Source organism: Zingiber officinale, chromosome 1A (assembly GCF_018446385.1).
Source record: "Zingiber officinale cultivar Zhangliang chromosome 1A, Zo_v1.1, whole genome shotgun sequence".
NCBI lineage: Eukaryota > Viridiplantae > Streptophyta > Magnoliopsida > Zingiberales > Zingiberaceae > Zingiber > Zingiber officinale.
Genome location: NC_055987.1, coordinates 126,851,166 through 126,858,182, shown reverse-complemented (window position 1 = coordinate 126,858,182; position 7,017 = coordinate 126,851,166).

Here is a 7,017-nt window from a genome sequence, read left to right as displayed (position 1 = left end):
AAGGAAAAGTTTTAAAACTTTTAAACTTTGTTTTAAACCATCTGGCCTAATTCAAATAAGGAAAGTTTTGTAAATTTAAAATTCTTCTTTTAAAACTTGTAGTTATCTACAAAGAGAAGATTTTAAAAATTCAAAACACCCCTCCTTATTTGGATTATGGTGGTTGGCCCCTCCTTGCTTGGGCACCAAGCAAAGGGTCAGCCCTCTTTGAGAAGATAGTGGTCAGCCCCTATGACTTGGTCACCAAGCCATGGGACAGCCTCCTCTTGGACACCAAGATGGGCTTTTCATGAGTGGATTTGAGGCATTAATGAGGCTACGACAGGGACCTAGAGGAGAAATTGGTTTTGGCCTTCCGATGAACTCGAGTATCCCGTGTTCGCCCCGAACACACAACTCAAGTTCATCAATAATAACTCATTCCACTAGAGAGTTATTATTGCACTACCGCACCAATCCCAAATTACATTATGGGCTCCTTCTTATCATGAGTGTGTTAGTCTCCTTGTGTTAAGATATCGAATGTCCATTAATTTAATTGAGTTACTGACAACTTGCTTTAATTAATATCTTAGTCCAAGAAGTACCACTCAACTTCATCGTCATGTCGGACTAAGTCCACCTGCAGGGTTTAACATGACAATCCTTATGAGCTCCTCTTGGGGGCATTCTCAACCTACATGACTAGAACATAGTTTCCTGTTAGAACTGAAATGTAGCTAGAGGGGGGTGAATAGCATCTCACCCAAATCGATCGCTTCCGCTAACACGTTCGTTTACGTGGTTCGGAGATAACTTGCTCCTACTCCACGGCGTGTCCGTAAGGTGGACGATCCCTCAATCCGTCGGTGGATTAGTCCTCAGAAAACCTCCGGCTAGCTTAAGCTCCTTGTCGGTGGAGAAACCTCGCCACAAACACTTGAATACAAGCACATCGATCACACGAAGGCTTAGGAGACTCTAATAGGCTTTAACCAAGTCTATTTAGTCAAACATGCCCAAGCACCTCAAGCTCTATTAAATAGAGCTCGAGAGGAAAACACTAAGTTGTTTTCCCGCTACCGGTCGATTGGTGTATGCACCAGTCGACTGGTCATTTAAGTGAAGCTGACCGTTACTTAACAATTGACTACCAGTCGACTACTATAGTGTACCAGTCGACTGCTACAGTGTATCAGTCGACTGCTACAGTGTCAAAGCAGTGTTGCTACAGCGTCGCTGTAGTACTTCTACAGTGTCGCTACAGTACTGCTACAGTAAACCCTAAAACCATAAGATTTTTCCCCGAGTGCAATCACTCAGCACTCGTCCTCGCCCGACCAACCTAGACCTAGCCTTCTAGCCTCCTCCATCAGCCTTGCATCCCTCGGATGTCTCCCCATCCTTTACGTCTTGCCTTCTGGAGCTTCCTTCGGTCTTATCTTTATTGTCGGGTCTTCCTTTGCCAAGAGGCTCCTCACCTCCGGGACTTCATCCATTGCCAAGTCACACTTGGACTTACGTTGCCAAGACTACATACTTGGACTTACACTGCCAAAACTCATCCTTGGACTTTCCTCCTTTGTCAAGATCACACTTGGACTTTCCTTGTTGTACCTATATCCTGCACACTCACAATGAATATCAAATACAACAATAAATCTAACTTAAATCTTTGTCCAAACATCAAAACTTAGGGCACCTAGATTGCTCCAACATTTCCTTCTATAATCAACAACACACACTATAAGTAATATCATTTCCTAACTTATCGGGCCTATTGATTTATCAAGCTAAATCTCACCCTTTGATAAGTCAAAGAAATAAATACTAAATATATGTGCTTGTTATTATATTAGGATTAAGAGCACATACTTCTATAATAACTAAGGTCTTGTTCTTTTATTAAGTTAGTATAAAAAGAACTTACGTTAAATAGTCCTACTCATTACACTAAGAGTATACTAGTGTAATTTATTAGTCAAGATAAACTAATACCTAATTACACTATGACTATTCCAACGGTTTGTTCCTTTCCATCTTAGTCGTGAGCATCTGTTTATAATTTATAAAAAACTGATAACATGATCTTTTGTGTGTTATCTACAATATAAATTAATTGAACAACTACACTTAGCAAATAAATATAGACATTTGACTGATGTGATTCTTTTATTTCAAAAATAAATATTTACAAAAGTTAGGCTTTTAGTATACACTCTAACACCAGGCACCTAGACATGGATAAAATTTTATCCAAGTCACAACAGATCGTGATACAATAAGTTTTAATAAACTTTCTGTTTCGGGCACCCGGAAGGGTTCCGGGTCCCCAGACCATTGCGATACGGCTCTCGCTAGGCGAGGCGCCCTAGGGGCGGCCAAGTGATCCGAGCGCCAAGACCGAAGTCAACTTCTAGGTTGACATTTTGATCCAGGCTCTTGCTCTAGTTCCGTGCCTTTGGTGATTTCGGCTATCGAAATAGGGTTCACCTGAACCCATTTTCTGGCCTTCTCAAGTAACCTTCCGCTCCGGCTTCTCATCCTTTGAAAATGTTGTGTGCTTCCTTCTTGTCTGCCAACATACTCTTCCACAGCGTCTCGTCCCTCCGACGCACCGAACTCATCGAATCTCTCCTATGTCGTCCTTCTCGCTAGCTGCGTCTTTCGTTTGACTTCCTATGCTCCTAAATTCCTGCATACTCAGACATAGGGCATCAAAGCACGACAAGACCTAAATCTAATTCAGTTGACCACATCAAAACTACCTCTAGGTACTAACACATTAGAGTAACCACGCCTTCAAAATTTTTCAAATAGTCTTATCCACTAAATTTAATAAAAAAACTTTGGTCTAACTAGTTAGGATTCATAAGGGGTAGCTTTAATTAGTTCCACTAAGACAAATGCACTAGGTCAAAGTTATATCTTCTTAAACATACATAGGCAGAGTTTCCCTAACCTACTATCATCCAAAATTTCGTCAATATCATTTATCAAGTTAAAATTTTATCCCTATTTAGACTAGTCATAATTACCCATCCGAGTAAGTTTATTGATTTTGGAGGTGCCAACTAGTTTGGAGTCTCCCTCTGAATTGTTGGACTTTAGGTTTATGTTTTAGGTTTGTGTTGATTTATTTTATAATTATAGTAGACTTGGTTATAGCTTGGGTTTTGATTAATTTTTTTATTTAATTTAGGTTTGGTTATTGGTTTGTTTGATTTTATTGAATTTAGTTTAGTGGGTTTAACTCTTGAGGTTAAGTTACTTGTTTTATTTGGTTTTAGATAGTGTATTTTATTTTTAGGTACATAGTATTGATTGATTCCTACTTGTGTGGTTAAGCACACTTTTGGAGCCCAGACCTTGGTTTGAGTTTTATTTTGATTGACTAGAGTTATAAAGATTTTATTAGTTGAGCTGGACTTGTATCCGAGTCCAAATTTATTGTACACGGCTCTTTGTGATCCAAGTATCATATCAAGGTACTTAGATCTAGTTGTAAATTTTTTTAATAATTCTTTTAGTTCAAGTACTTCACTTTTCAATTTGAAATTATCCTCCTCAAGTTATGCAACTTGAGTCAGAATTTCAGGTTGAATTGACTTAGTTGTTGAGTTTGAGTTTAGTTGTTCATTAAGTATTTTATTTTCTTTGGTTAGTTCATTTATTTTCTCTTCAGATATAGCCAATTTTTTTATGTAAGCATGCAATAATGTTAAAGAATTTTTTACTTAAGATAGGTTGTACCTCATCTGAACCTTTAAAAATGAGTCCAAACTCATGGCTCGATTCAAGTTTGGACTCGTCTTCTGATTCACTCTCCAACTCTGGTTCATACTCCATTAGTGCGAGGTAGTTGGTGTGCCTTGGTTCATCGCTGTCTGATTCCTCTACGAACGATTCATCCCACATTACTTTGAGGGCTCTCTTTTTCTTGAAATTCGAGCAGTCATTCTTGTAGTGTCCCTTCTTGTTGCATCTAAAACATGTGACATTTGTCTTGTTGTTGTTGGAGTTAGAAGTGGAGTTGATCTTTTGCATGTCCTTTTTGGTGAAATTCTTCTTTCTCCTGGTGAACATTTTTCTTATCAGATTCACCAGGTATTCTTCATCATTTGAGTCTGTGTTAGACTTAGCTTCAGGTTCTGGTTTAGTTCTAGATTTTTCTTTTGGCGTTCCTGCAACAAGAGTAATACCATTCTCGAGTCTGGCGTTAGTCTATTCGTGTAGCTCTAATTCACAGAAAAGTTTATTTAATTTAAGTTTAGATAGATTCTCGAGATTTTGTACGCATCCACGATGGATGCCCATAATGCATTTCGAGGGAAGGCATTTAGGGCATACCTTATCAGGTCTCTGTTCTCCATCTGATGACCGATTGTGTGGAGCCCGTTGAGGATGTATTTTATCCTTACATGCACTGGTTCTCCTTCCTGCATTTTGATATTAAATAATTTATTTAAAAGTAAATCTCTTTTTATTACCTTTGCATCACTGGTTTCCTCTTGTAGTTTTATAACCTTATCCCATAGTTCCTTTGCGTTTTCGTGTGGGCCGACTGTTAGTTAGAGCCCTAGAGCCAATCATTTGATGATTGTATGGACTCATTGTATCATATTCTTGTATATTAATAAAGGCATTTGTTTGGTTATTATACTTATTTGTATTAGTGCCAAATAGACTAAGTATAATAGCGTCCTTGAGTAGAAGGTTCATACCTATATCAATCGATTAGTTGAATCGATAGTGAAATGATATAGGGAACACTACTCTAAATCATTCCTAGTCGAGTATTAACATTCAGGGACAATGTTAATACAATAAGACTAGCATGTAGGTCAGCTCGATGACTTGATCTCACAAGTCATGGATATAGAGATATCAAGCTGACACATGAGTATGCATTAGAGAATGTATACTGAATGACCCGCCATGAGAAAGTATCATGGATCGTTATATAAGTGTCATATACTTTCTCATGTGGCTATTAGTATGACTATTAGTCCTTTGACCTGAAGTCACCATGGATCCCTACATAAGGAGTTATGTACTTTGGTTTCGTCAAACGTCGCCCGTAACAGGGTGGACTATAAAGGCGATTACTGGGTATGTAACAAATTATGCAGAGGGATGTGAGTGATGTAGATGGGATCTATCCCTCCCATATGACGGGAGCGACATCAATATTCTTGATAGAGTTAGACCACGAAGTGCATGACCATGCCCAAATGAGTCAACATTAGATGTTGAGCTCATTTGATCGAGTAAGTCTACTTGGAGTTCAAGATTTAGATTGATTAGAGGATGACACGGTCTATGCCTCATATTGATCAATCTAGATGTCTAGGATAGAAGGACAATGTCACATATTTTGTGAGGAGTCACAATTGGTAGTCACAAGGTGATGTCGGATCTCGACATTCTTGTAACTTGGGTAGTAATGATGTGTTGCTAGATACCGCTCATTACTTATGCTCCTAAATGGGTTTAGGGCATTGCCAACGTTACAAGAACCTATAGGGTCACACACTAAGGACAATTAGATGGAGATTTGGTTCATATGATGAACTAAGAGGATTAGATTCATTTGATGAATCATATTGGATTAAGAGTAATCCAAATTGGGCTAATTGAGTTGGACTCAAGTTGATTCATGTATTCAATGAGTCTAATTTAGATTATGACTCATTAAATCAACTTAATTTAATGAATTAGATTCATTATATTAAGTTGGCTTGAATCATATGGTTGGATTAGATCAACCATGAGAGAGATTTGATCAAGTTTGACTTGATTTGAGAGGAAGAGGAAAAGTCATGTTTGACTTGACTTTTTGCCACATCACTAGTGAGTTGGCAATATGTGGACCAATAGAATTGCTCCACATCATCAATGTGTGCCACCTCATGGAGGTTACAAGCCTCCATAGCATTTAATGTGGCCGGCCCACATTAAATGAGGAGGTTACACTTGTTGCCATGTCATTTAGTGAGGTGGCAAGATGTGGACCAATAGTGTTGATCCACATCATCCTAGAGTGCCACCTTATGGGGGTTACAACTCTTAATGGTCTCCACATTAATTGGAATTAATGTGGGGGTTACACCTCCTAGAAGGTGGCCGGCCACTTGAATGTGGAGAACAATTTTCATTTTTGAAAATTGATTCCATCATTCATTCCTTCTTCTTCCTCCTAGAGTTCTTCTTGCTCTCTCCCTCTCCTCCTTCCTTGGCCGAACCACATAGGTGCTAGCACACCTTGGTTTTTGGTCACCTCCATCTAGTGTGTCCGTGTGGATACTTCTAGAGGACCGTGCGCTTGACGGTCTTGAGATCCGGCAACATTTGGACGAGCAGGATTCGCGTGGGGCGCGCATCAAGGGTAATGATCTTAACTTTAGTGTAGATCTAAAGTTTTTACAAACTCGTACAAGAAAAGGTTTTTCAAAAAGTTTTGTTCACGAATCTTTGCACGAGATCCATGGCTTCGGGTGACTCGGGGTTTCCGCGACGCGAAAAAGCGGTTTTCGCGGCCCGACGAACCCAACACCGACGCAGTTCAATTCCTCCTTCATTAGTCCACACTGGATAGTGTTGAGGGCCTTGAAGTCAATCTAGGCCCTTTTCTTCATTTTCGAATTCTAATTTTTCGGGTCCATTAGAATTCCAGCGTTGTCGATGGGTGCCTTGTATTCTTTAGTAACATTGAACCATTGATCGAAGTCAGTCTTCAGGTACACCTCCATCCGCTTCTTCCAATATGAAAAATCGTCTCCGTTGAAAAGTGGTGAGTGCACAATGCAGTATCCTTCATTTTGGGTCATTTAGAACTGAAATAGAAAACTAGAAGAAGGTACCAAGACTTGGTCTTGGATTAGCAGAGTTTTAAGAAAATAAAATATATCGAGGAATTGAGTGGTGTTGCACCAACTTTGAGTAAAAACTGAACGAAAAAGAGTTATTTGAAGAGGTAAACTTTTACCAATTCAAATAAAATGTGAAAGACTAAAATCAAAAATTGAAATGATTTCC